Here is a 14,106-nt window from a genome sequence, read left to right on the forward strand (position 1 = left end):
TTAGTTTTTGTTTTGATGAAAGGTTTGTGTATATATAACCCCCCAGATTTATTGGGTGTTTATTCCCAAATCTTATTTATCGGGTACTATAAGTCCTTATATGGGTTGGAACAAGCCTAAGAGCTTGATATATTGTTGCCTCTCTTGTATTTTGTTAAAAATTTTGTTTTGAGTTATTGCTTTGAATTTATTATATAAGCACAAATAGATGATTCAAATTTCAAATATGCTTTATAATGTATTCTTTATGTGGTTTGATCAAGTTTTACAAAGAAAATTTTCTTTATTGATCAAACGTTATTTTTGGGCTTAAAATTTGATTTATGATTTCATTTGGTTAATTTGTTTTTATTTGAAAACTTTTTGCATGATTCTCATGTTCCTCTTCTTTTGATTTCATAAATCTATTTTTTACACTATATTTTTATAATTGTGTAATGAGACACTTCTTTCATAAATGATATATTTATATGTGTCCTCATTATCCTCTTGAATGTGAGTGATATTTAGCATATTCATCTATGCTTGCTCACATATGATTGCCTTAGCACTTCATTTCGTATATTCTATATGGTATTTTGATAGGGGGAGCAATCCCTATATTTGTTTTATACTCACCCATGCTTATATGTATGGGGAGCTTTCGCTCTCTTCATCCTTTTGTCTCCTTTTTGATGTTGTCAAAGGGGGAGAAATATTATGAGTATATTCTTTTTGTTTATATGCATCATAATTATAATATTGTATTTTATTTCCTTTTCAGGCATATATCCTTTTTGTAAATTGTTTGTCATCATCAAAAAGGGAAAGATTGTTGGCCTCTTTGTTTTGATGATATTTAACAAATAATTTACTACTAATGTTGTTTGTCTAGTGTTTGTGGTTTTCTATTTATTGTAGACAAACAATGCGTTGGATGATGGATGGAATTGCACCATAACGATCATATCAAATGGAGGTTGGCGGAATAGTGGTTGAAGCCTTGCAATTCAAGTTGAAGATCCAAGTCCAAGCTTCATCCACAAAGTTTACTAAGTTGAGCTACAATGAATATCAAGATCAAGCTTGGGTAACATTAGTTTAGGTTTATATTATGTGTGTTAGTACTTTAAGCTCAATCATATATACACACATATATTTGGTTTTTAAATATATAGTTATATATATACACAAGTTTTGGTAATGGACTTAACAATCATTGTATACATATTTCATTAGGTCTATAAAATCATCTCATAGGGTTTCAAAACATTGTTTATGTCAAAACATCAAATTTCATGTATATCACATTTTATGTTTTGGACACACTTACAAAATACATGAGTTTTCACAAATGGGAAAATCAATTTGAGAAATTCTTTTTCTAACAATTTCAATTTCATGTTTATAAATGTTTCTCAAATTTTTATCAATTTTAGAATTAATTTCTTATGTTTATTTGAATTTACAAAATCAAGTTTTTAATAAGCTCATGTTCGTGCATGTTTTTGTAAAACTGATGCGTTTTTACAATTGGGAAATACAATTTGAAAAATTTCTTTGTTTACATGTTTATACTCATATATATAAATATTTTCCCAAGATTTACTAATTTTGGAGTTGTTTTATTATTTTTAATTGAATTTACAAAACCGAGTTTTCAGCAGTTTTTTTAGAAACTGTATATCTTTGTTCAAACATTTATTTCTCTCAACTGAGAAGTGATATTTCAGAAATTCTTTTACTAACATGTTTATCTACATGTCTAGAACATTTCCTCAAAATTTTATGATTTTTGAAGTTGATTTACTATTTTTATTTAGTTTTAGAAAATCAGATATGCAAATTTCCAGAAACTGTCAAAATCAGAAACTGTCCGTGAACAGTGCGGTAGACAGTGCTACAGTATGGTCGACCGCCATTACTGTAGCAGTCGACCATTTGTACAGTAACAGTAACATCTGTTTCTTTGTTTTTTTAGTGGGTTTTTAGGGTTTTTTGAGTTGTTTTCTTCTATCCTATATATACCCCTTTGCCATAACTATTTTCTATCGCCAAGAGAGAGTTTTAAACAAGTTTTAAAAGAGATTAAAAGTTTGTTTAGTTTGTTTTAAGTTTGGGGTTTTTGTTTACAAAGGAGGAAGCTTGCGTTGTCAATTGAGGGATTCATCCTCAATCTTCTTCATCCTCTCCTTTGTGTTTATAGAGAAGTTTTTCTAACTCTTTTCTCTAGCAATATTATTATTGATTTTCATATTCTTATTATTGCTAGTTTGCTAATTGAGTTAGATCTTATTTCACTCATTGTTTACACACACCCACTTGAGCTTATTGTATTTTCATACATAGTATATTTGGGTTGGTGAGAGTTGTAACAATTGAGTGTGTGCTTTAATTGAGTTCTCGCCTTGTATTAGAGAACAAATCATTTGTTCTTATTTGAGAGTGTTATAGAGTTTTCGGTTAGCTAGAAACCGTATTGTAAGGTGTGGAGTGTAGACGTTGATCGGTGACCATTGAAAACCGATACTGTGAGGTGTAAACGTTATTCGGGTGAGCATAGAAAACCCGGTTGTGATAGTGGATTTCTCCCCGGGAGTGGGGAGCAGAGACGTAGGACAGAAGGTCCGAATTCCGTAATCATATTGTGTGTTTGCATTGTTTATTTACACTATCACTCTTATCTTGTTTATGTTTATTTCACCCTTGTGTTAGTTTATATATCATTGCATATATTACCTCTTTGCTAGGATATATCTCTTTATTCATATTGCTTCTTGCTTATAACTCTTGTATATCTATCTTACAAGAATATATTTGTATTAGTTTTAATTGGCATAAAATCGGATTAGATTAGCTTAAGACCCTAATCACCTCCTCTCTAGGGTCTAACATGTCCGACTGGTTGGAATGTCGTCTCGTCTTAGCTAATAACTGCCTCTTGAGTTGATATAAAGATGACGACTCGTCTCGGAGGTCAGGATCTCTCATGCTGACCAATATTGCATTTGGTGTCGACACCAGAGAGTCAGCTTGATGAGTCAGTAGGGCCGAGGCCTCTGTGATTATACATTAGATTTATCCCTGATAAGTTACCAAGGTCTTATAAATAGCCATGATGGTCGAGTTGCACTGGAGGATTCGACCATATGTTGTGCCTTGGGCTTACCTTGATAAAGAGCTGATGGTCGAGTTGCACTGGAGGATTCGACCATATGTTGTGCCTTGGGCTTACCTTGATAAAGAGCCAAAGACTTGTAATTCGACTGAGGAATCAAATGCTTAGAACTCTTGAGAGTTGACTAGGTATTTCCTTCCTCTAAGGCCGAGAGACGACTGTGGGAGTTGGCTAAAGGGTTAAGTTTGTTTTGCTAGGACTCTTATCGTATCATTTTGCAAATATCCGTATCTTAGCTGAGTGAACACTATAACAGTTAGCCCCTTTCACTTAAGTCGAATCCGAGAGAAATAAGATATGCTCTGATCAATACAGACCCGCTGAGGATGAGAAATTGAGAAGTCTCTGTCTTAGAGACGTGGCTTGTCATTATTGGCTACCATTGTTAACTGCACTATTCATGGCTGACGTCATTAAAAATTTGAACCGTCTTTTTGGGAGACGAAGTGTCATAGATATAAGGAAGGATCTTCCACTTTTCGAGTACTAGGACGTGGATCATTAAATGAGGGTGGTGCTTCGTGTTTTGAGTGAACCGCTTTAGATTCCGAAGTGAATCTGGCCTGGTTGCTTCGAAAATCACCGCATCCTTTGAAATACCTCTATACTCTTCCTTAAAATCTTATAAATAGCCTCTTGATGCTAAGATAGTTTTTTACGAACCTTTTCTCTGAAAAATTCCTGATATTCCTCTAAGATTTCTTAAGAAAAGGTCTTCCATGGTCTCTGAAGTTTCAAACTCTGGCCGTAACGAGGAGAGTCTCATTTTTCTTCTACTTATCTGCTCAAAGGTTCATAAGGACAATCTGGTGGGGTTGTATGATAAATGCAATATCCCTCGGACTCTGACATTGGCAGCGCCAGAGATGAGCGAGCCAGTGTATTGCCATAGTGAGGGTCGAGTACCGATTTATTTGGCCCTATTGGAGCATGGTTTACAGCTATCCTTACACCCTTTCATTAAGGAGGTGCACGCTGCTCTAGGAGTCTCCCCTTCCCAGTTCTATCTGAACGCAGTGGGGATTCTGGTGGCTTTCACCATCATTTCTTACCGTGTTAGAGTCCAACCAAGCTTGAGATTGCTGGGGCATTTGATCAGCATAGGGTCGGCTGAGAAGGACCCGCATTACTCTTTCCACTATCGTGATGAGTTCCAGTTTGTTTCTAATTCTTTGGGGTTGGATGAGGACTGGAGGAGGCGATTCGTATGGGTCTATGGTGGCAACAGTGTCTTCGCTTGCTCGACTGGCCGGAGGTGAATAAAGACGCTTTGAAGCCAGTCATCCTTAGTCATTCCGAGATGATGGATCTAGAAAAGGTCTATTCTTATGCTGGTCCACGAGAGAGTGATGCTCTGTTTGATGATATGTCTCTCCAAACGGTGGACATATCCATGATCTTGTCTTCCACTAGCTTCCAGGCAAGGACGAGCCCCGTTCCTCTGTTAGCGGAAAATCGCAAGAGGATTATAGGGATCGAGGGGACGAGCTCCACTTCTAGGCCCCATAAGAATCCGAGGGGGCTTTCAATGCTGAGGAGGTGGCTGTCTTGATGCCTCAAGCATCTAACATTGTCTTTGAATTGATGGGAAGGACAAGGGTTGAGAGGTAGTACCCAATTGAATCGGTTTTAAGGTCCCAACTAGCTGGGACGGGTCCGCTGGTAACTCAGCTTAACTGCTTGAAAAATATGGGGCAGATAGACTAGTCTTCTCCTGGCAGGGAGACAACGGCCTTAGTGGTCGAAGAGGATGCTGTCAGCCCTAGTACTATTTTCGAGGTGTCTTGTCACCCTAGCAAGGATCCAATTGGGGTAGACGACAGCGTCGAGGGGAGAGCTGAAACTCCATTTGACGAGTTAGAGAATGGTGATGATGGGAGGATTTTGGAGGATATTCTAAGTATTGGCATACACCAAGCTCTTCAAGGTTGCATAGCTCGGGGGACTTTGCTGGGACACACCTTGTTCAATTGACTTGAGCGTTCCCTATAATGCTAAGTTTGGCTGGTGAAGGAGAAGTCAACTAAGAAAGAGGCAGAGAAGAGAATCACTATCTTAGAGGCTTAATTGACTCATAAAGAATATGCTTGGTTTCGAAGTCTGGATGAGAAGGAAGAGCTCCTAAAGAGCTTTCGAATCATGTAGAGCAAATGATGTCTCACCTTCCAGCTCACACTTTGTCACCGCCATTTATATGGCCGAAGTGACCAATCTGCCATTGACATCCTCTTTATATACAAATGCTATTCGCCATATCGCCAGGTTCGCAATCTAAAAACCCCCAAGAGCTCGCACTACACAAAAATAAGAACATATAGTTCTTCGTATAAATAGAGGAGCTCATGTAGATCCTCTGGACAGAGACATTGCCATCTTAAGAACCACATCGGTTCTTGACCTTCCCCTTCCCCACTCGAGTTTCACTAACTTGACCATCGGAGGAATCACGGGGGAACCGATCCCCACCCTCTCATGGGTTCTTATTATCTGTGCAACGTGGACATCGAGCCCTCATTAAAAAACTAGGCATAAAGTCGAAAGAGGGAGCGAGCCCTCCATCATTATTCATCACCCCGCAACCATCCTCTTCAGGATTATTCTGTTTGATATTAAGCATCAACAGTTTGGTACCCACCGTGGGGCCACTCTTCTTTTTCGAGAAGACATGTGAAGTTCTGATCAAGGGTCGGATTCTACTCACCCTGAAGAACAACATCGGAGTTGCATTATCCAAGCTAAATGAAGTTAGAAGTTGCATCATTCAAGCTAAAGAGGGTTAGATTTGGCTAAGAGGAACCAACATAGGTGCAATCCTCGAAAGTCTCAACAACTTATCTAGGGAATGTTTGCCAAGCACACCATCAGTTAGATGGTAGAGCGATCTTCAATCCCCCTACAAAACCCTTCAGTAGAAGATCCACCATAAGGTGGTTGTTTTTCTTGAAAAGTGACCCTGACTTCTAATCGTCATCACAGAATAAATCTGGCCAGAACATAGGATTTGATGAGGCCAAATATCACTGAAGCTCCAACAGCTGATAGCTCATATGAGCATAGGAGTAGTGATAAAGTCTGTGATAGGCTCTTGGGACCATGAGGACTTTTTGAAGAAAACTCCCCTATACCAGAGGTGAGATTGCGAGAAAAACTAAGGGCCTATCAGCTGATTGTTCTCTGGAAGAATGATCTTGGCCCTTCAATCCACGCCTTCACAACTAAAGTTGCCTAAGCTCTGATGGTCGAAGCATGAGACCTGTATGATCCCCCTAAAGGAGAGTTCTTCATTCACAGTATGGTACAGTCCCAAGTACTCCCGAACCTCCTTCAAGAAAATCACCACGGTTTGTCATTTTTGGGGAGTACAGTGCCGGCTGGTGGATTCTCTTTCCAAGAGAGTTTCTACCACAAAAGGTACCATGTAGCTTCTAGTCGTGCCCCCAACCCTTGCGAACCCGACTTGGAAAGCACCATTCATCATGACGTCTGGGCAGTTCCTTTTGCCAAAAGCCGACATGCCAACCTTCCGCCTTCAAAGCCTTACTGAAGATTCAGACTCAAAAGTAACCTTGGCTGATTAGATGGCAAATAGAGTTTCGACACATCTTTGTTTATCAACAAGTCATCTGCTATAAAAGCAAGCAAAATCCAACTAAAATAGGTTCTATACTGGCAGCCTCATCCACTACAAAATTACCAATGAAGCAGAGCCAAATCAACATCACAAGCGGTTCAACCCCCTTTGAGCGTTAAATGCATGCAAAGGATGTTTTTCATGATAATGTAAAATATAGAACTGATAAAATGTTATTCAATATGAACTAACTCTGATCTCACAAGGATCAAGGATTCATTATGGCCAAAGACCTAGGCATCATGTAAGGCCTAGGCAACCCCAAAAAACCCTTGGTACTTCATCAGGAATAAACATGAGGCACAACCCTTTGGCCGACTCCCACAATTTTCTCTCGACCTTAGGGGAAGGAAAGCCCTAGTCAAACTCCCAAGAGTTCTAGGCATTCGACTCCTCAGTCAAATAACAAGCCCTTGGTTCTTTATCAAGGTAAGCCTAAGGCATAACATATGGTCATTTCCTATGGCTCTCATCGATTATCATGGATAAGCCCTTGGTATCTTATCAGGATTAAACCCTAGGCACAACCCTTTGGCCGACTCCTATAGTTTTCTCTTGGCATTAGAGAAGGAAAGCCCTAGTTAACTCTCAAGAGTTCTAGGCATTCGACTCCTCAGTCGAATAACAAGCCATTGGCTCTTTATCAAGGTAAGCCTAAGGTACAACATATGGTCGATTCCTCCGGCTCTCATCTATCATCATGGACAAGCCCTTGGTACCTCATCAGGAATAAACCCAAGGTAAAACCCTTTGGCCGACTCTCATAGTTTTTTCTTGGTCTTAGGGGAAGGAAAACCCTAGTCAACTCTCAAGAGTTCTAGGCATTCGACTCCTCAGTCGAATAACAAGCCCTTAGCTCTTTATCAATGTAAGCCTAAAGCACAACATATGGTCGATTCCTCTGGCTCTCATCGATCATCATGGACAAGCTCTTGATACCTCATCATGAATAAACCCAAGGCACAACCCTTTGGCTGACTTCCATAATTTTTATCTAGGCCTTATGGGAAGGAGAGCCCTAGTCAACTCTCAAAAGTTCTAAGCATTCCGCTCCTCAGACGAATAACAAGCCATTGACTCTTTATCATGGTAAGCTTAAGTCACAACATATGGTCAATTTCTCTGGCTCTCATCGATCATCATGGACAAGCCCTTGGTACCTTATCAGGAATAAACCCAAGACACAACCCTTTGGTCAACTCCCACAGTTTTCTCTTGGCCTTAGGGGAACGAAAGCCCTAGTCAACTCTTTAAGAGTTCTAAGCATTCAACTCCTCAGTCGAATAACAAGCCCTTGGCTTTTTATCAAGATAAGCGCAAGGCACAACATATGGTCGATTTCTCTGGCTCTCATCGATCATCATTGAAAAGACCTTGGTACATCATCAGGAATAAACCCAAGGCAAAACACTTTGGCCGACTCTCACAGTTTTCTCTCGGCCTTAGGTGAAGGAAAACCCTAGTCAACTTTCAAGAATTCTAGGCATTCGACTCCTCAGTCGAATAACAAGCCTTTAGCTCTTTATCAAGGTAAGCCTAACGAACAACATATGGTCGATTCCTTCAGCTCTCATCAATCATCTTGGACCAGCCTATGGTACCTCATCAGGAATAAACCTAAGGCACAACCCTTTGGTTGACTCCTACTATTTTCTCCCAGATTTAGGGGAAGGAAAGCCCTAGTCAACTCTCAAGAGTTCTAGGCATGCGACTCCTTAGTCAAATAACAAGCCCTTGGCTCTTTATCAAGGTAAGCCTAAGGTACAACATATGGTTGATACCTCTAGCTCTCATCGATCATCATGGACAAGCCCTTGATACCTCATCAGGAATAAACCTAAGGCACAACCCTTTGGCTGACTTCCATAAATTTTATCTAGGCCTTAGGGGAAGGAAAGCCCTAGTCAACTCTCAAAAGTTCTAATCATTCTGCTCCTCTACCGAATAACAAGCTATTAGCTCTTTATCAAGGTATGCCCAAGGCACAACATATGGTCGATTCCTCTGGCTCTCATGGATCATCATGGACAAGCCCTTGGTACCTCATCAGGAATAAACCCAAGGCACAACCCTTTGGTCGACTCCCACAGTTTTCTCTCGGTCTTAGGGGGAAGGAAAGCCCTAGTCAATTCTTAAAAATTCTAAGCATTCGACTCCTCAGTCGAATAATAAGCCCTTGGCTCTTTATCAAGGTAAGCCCAAGGCACAACATATGGTCAATTTCTCCAGCTCTCATTGATCATCATCGAAAAGACCTTGGTACCTCATCAGGAATAAACCTAAGACACAACCCTTTGGCCGATTCCTATAATTTTCTCTTAGCCTTAGGGGAAGGAAAACCCTAGTCAACTCTTAAGAGTTCTAGGCATTCGACTCTTAAGTCGAATAACAAGCCCTTGGCTCTTTATCAAGGTAATCCCAAGGCACAACATATGGTCGATTCCTTCGGCTCTTATTGATCATCATGGACAACCCTTGGTACCTAATCAGGAATAAACCTAAGGTATAACCCTCTGGCTGACTCCCATAATTTTCTCTCAGCCTTAGGGGAAGGAAAGCCCTAATCAACTCTCAAGAGTTCTAGGCATTCGACTCCTCAGTCGAATAACAAGCCCTTGGCTCTTTATCAAGGTAAGCTCAAGGCATAACATATGGTCGATTCCTTCGGCTCTTATTAATCATCATGGACAACCCTTGGTACCTAATGAGGAATAAACCCAAGGTATAACCCTCTGGCCGACTCCCACAATTTTCTCTTGGCCTTAGTGGAAGGAAAGCCTTAGTCAACTCTCAAGAGTTCTAGGTATTTGACTCCTTAGTCGAATAACAAGCCCTTGGCTCTTTATCAAGGTAAGCCTAAGGCATAACATATGGTCGATTCCTCTGGCTCTCATCGATTAACATGGACAAGCACTTGGTACCTCATCAGGAATAGACTCAAGGCACAACCTTTTGGTAGACTCCCACAATTTTGTCTTGGCCTTAGAGGAAGGAAAGCCTAGTCAACTCTCAAGAGTTCTAGGCATTCAATTCCTCAGTCGAATAACAAGCCCTTGGCTCTTTATCAAGGTAAGCCCAAGGCACAACATATGGTCGATTCCTCCAGCTCTCATCAATCATCATGGACAAGCCATTGGTACCTCATCAGGAATAAACCCAAGGTACAACCCTTTGGCTGACTCTAATAGTTTTCTCTCAGCTTTAGGGGAAGAAAATCCCTAGTCAACTCTCAAGAGTTCTATGCATTCGACTCCCCAAATTTACTTGCGAAGGCTACTTCGGCCTTCCCTATAGGGCCATGACGCCAGTCGTCGACCACCTTCTTTTTATGCTGCTCCGAATCCAAATGAGTGAGTTCGTCCTCCAATTTATCGACAAGGGCTATGGACACTTGAAGCTTTGATTGCAACTCTTCAAAGTCCCTCCTCATCTTTTCGAGAGACAGACGACTTGATCGAGTCTCTGCCTTAACCGTCATCTTGTGATGCTTCTCAGCCTCTACCTGTAGATGAACCATCTCTCTTTAAAGGTCCTCGATGGTCCCCACCTGCTTAGAGAACTAGATTCGAAAGCTCTTGAGGAGGTCTTCCTTCTCATCTAGATTCTGACGCCAAGCGTCTTCTTTATGAGTCAATTCGGCCTCCAAGACAACAATTCTCTTCTCTGCCTCTTCCTTAGCTGACTTCTCCTTCACTAGCCCTCTTTGGCATTCTAGGGAATGCTCAAGTCAATTGAACAGGGTATGTCCCAGCAAAGTCCCCCAAGCTAAGCAAGCTTGAAGAGCTCGGTGTATGCCAACACTTGGCATATCCTCCAAAATCCTCTTGTCAGCATTATTCTCTATCTGGTCTGACGGAGTTTTAACTCTCCCCTCGATGTCATCGTCCACCCTAATTGGCTCCTTGCCAGAGCGATGAGACACCTTAAAAATAGTACTTGGGTTGACATCATCCTCTTCGACTGCTAAGGTCGTTGTCTCCCTACCAGGAGAAGACTCGTTTATCCGCCTAATATTTTCTAAACGGTTAAGCTGAGTTACCAGCGGACCCATCCCAGCTAGTTGGGACCTCACAACCGGTCCGATTAGGCTCCGCCTCTCAACCCTTATCCTTCCCCTCAATTCAAAGACAATATTAGCTGCTTGAGGCATCAAGACAACCACCTCCTCAGCACTGAAAGCCCCCTCGGTTTCTTATGGGGCCTAGAAGTGGAGCTCATCCCCTCGATCCCTATATTCCTCTTGCAATTTTCTGCCAATAGAGAAACAGGGCTCGTCCTTGCCTGGAAGCCAGTGGAAGACAAGATCATGGATATGTCCGCTGTTTGGAGAGACATATCATCAAACAGAGCATCACTCTCTCATGGCTCAGCATACGAACAGACCTTTTCCAGATCTATCATCTCGGAATCACTAAGGATGATTAGCCTCAAAGCGTCTTCATTCACCTCCGGCCAACCCGAGCAGGCGAAGATGCTGTCGCCACCATAGACCCACATAAATCGTCTCCTCCAGTCCTCATCCAACTCTAAAGAATCAAAAATAAGCTGGAACTCACCACGATAGTGGAAAGAGTAATGCGGGTCCTTCTCAGCCGACCCCACGTTGATCAAATACCCAAGCAATCTCAAGCTTGGTTGGACTCCAACACGGAGGTAAATGATGGTGAAAGCCACTAGAACACCCACTGCGTTCGGATAGAACTAGGAAGGGAAGACTCCTAGAGCAGCGTGCACCTTCTTAATGAAAGGGTGTAAGGAAAGCCGTAAACCATGCTCCAAGTGGGCTAAATACAACGGTACTCGACCCTCACCATGGCAATACACTGGCTTGCTCATCTCTGGCATCGCTAATGTGAGAGTCTGAGGGATATTGTATTGATCATACAACCCCACCAAATTGTCCATATGAATCTTTGAGCAGATAAGTAGAAGAATAGCGAGACTCTCCTCGTAACGACCAGAGTTTGAAACTTTAGAGGCCATGGAAGACTTTTTCTTAAGAAAGCTTAGAGGAATATTAGGAATTTTTTAGAGTAAATGTTCGTAAAAGAACTATCTTAGCATCAAGAGGCCATTTATAAGATTTCAAGGAAGAGTATAGAGGGATTTCAAAGGACACAGTGATTTTCAATGGAACCAGGTTAGATGCACTTCAGAATCTAAAGCAGTTCACTCAAAATACGAAACACCACCCTTATTTAATGCTCCACGTTCCAATACTCAAAAAGTGGAAGATCCTCCCTTATATCCAGAATAGCAGAGTTAACCGCCATGAATAGCAGAGTTAACAATGGTGGCCAATAATGACAAGCCACGTCTCTAAGACAGAGACTTCTTAGTTTCTCATCTTGAGTAGGCCTGTATTGATGAAAGCATATCTTATTTCTTTCGGAGCCGACTGAAAGCCGACTCAGGGCTAACTGTTATGGTGTTCACTCACCTAAGATACAGATATTTACAAAATGATACGACAAGAGTCCTAGCAAAATAAACTCAACCCTTTGGCAGACTCCCATAGTCGTCTCTCGGCCTTAGAGGAAGGAAAGACCTAGTCAACTCTCAAGAGTTCTAGGCATTTGATTCCTTAGTCGAATTACAAGTCCTTAGCTCTTTATCAAGGTAAGCCCAAGGTACAACATATGGTCGAATCCTCCAGTGCAACTCAACCATCATGGCTAATTACAAGACATTGGTACCTTATCAGGGGTAAATCCAAGGCACAATCATAGAGGCATTGGCCCCACCGACTCATCAAGCCGACTCTCTAGTGTTGACACCAAAGGTGATATTAGTCGGCACGAGAGATCCTAGCCTCAAAGACGAGTCGACATCTTTATATCGACTTGAGAGGTGGTTATTAGCTGAGATGAGACGACATTCCAACCAGTCGGACAGGTCGACACTCCTGAGTCGACGCAAAAGGCGGTGTCGGTCGACCCTATCATCGAGGATGACCCTACTTAGGACACACGACCACTCACTGGGCAATTCTCAGAAACGAATAGAGGGACATTCCGTACTGTCGATTAAGTTGAGAACATGGCCCCAGCCCCAAGCCTCTATCCCAGAGCATATGTCAACATCTCAGTCCACCTCGAACAAGCCTTATCTAGATTTTGGCCTGATAGGTCTCAATGACTTATCAGCTCAATCACTTCCTAAAAAATGCGGAGACACCCTCTTCAATGTTGAAGTGACTTCCCCTTCAGTCATCAGCCGACACCTGTAAAACGAGGGATGATTCAGTAGTCCCACATGCCTTCTACTATGCTATCAATCACTTTTTGAAAAATGCGGAGACACCCTCTCCCATGAAGAAGTGACTTCCCCTCCAGTCGCCAATCAATACATATAGAGCAAATGATGACTCACCTTCTAGCTTACACTTTATCACCACCATTTGCATGGCCGAAGTGACTAATCTGCCATTGACATCCTCTTTATATACGAATGATATTCGCCATAGCGCCAGGTGCGCAATCTAAAACCCCTTAAGAGCACGCACTACACAAAAACAAGAACATATAGTTCTTCTTCTAAACAGAGGAGCTCACGTAGATCCTCTGGATAGAGACATTGCCACCGTAAGAACCACACCAGTTCTTGACTTTCCCCTTCCCCACTCGAGTTTCACTAACTTGACCGTCGAAGGACCCACGGGGGAACCGATCACCTCCCTCTTACTGGTTCTTCTTGTCTGTGCAGCGTGAACATCGAGCCCTCGTTCAAGAATCATGCATAAAGTCGAAGAAGGGAGCAGGCCCTCCATCATCCTTCATAATCCCGCAACCATCCTCTTCTGGATTATTCTGTTTGATATTGATCATCAACAGTATCCCAAAGTGATATAGATACGAGAAAATTCTATGTTGGAATTTTGAAAAATATGCTTAAAACCTAGTTTCAGATGTCTAGTTATGATTTTCAGATGTTTGGTGTCCAATTCAGACATCTAGATGGAGTTTCAAATGTCTCTATTTTATTTTTATAAAATTTGAGTTTCTATCATTCGAAGATCAGACGTCTAGTTCAAATGGCTAGATGCCTGTTTCAAAATTTAGATGTCTGGTGAAATAATTCAGACACCTGAAAGAAATACAACCTATTTTCATTTATTTTATGAGTCATTTGAATCCATAACTTCTTACGTATGACTTCTGATGATGATGAAACTTTGTGAGCACCTTTGTTAACATGCCTTAAGTGTGTTCAAAGTTTTATTTGACATTTTGAGTTATGTTTTTATAATTATCTGGATGAACCAAAAAGTCCAAAATATGGGTTTTTTTATGTTTGAGTCTCAAGCCCAAACTCTACC

This window comes from Asparagus officinalis, chromosome 7 (assembly GCF_001876935.1).
Source record: "Asparagus officinalis chromosome 7, Aspof.V1, whole genome shotgun sequence".
Classification (NCBI taxonomy): domain Eukaryota; kingdom Viridiplantae; phylum Streptophyta; class Magnoliopsida; order Asparagales; family Asparagaceae; genus Asparagus; species Asparagus officinalis.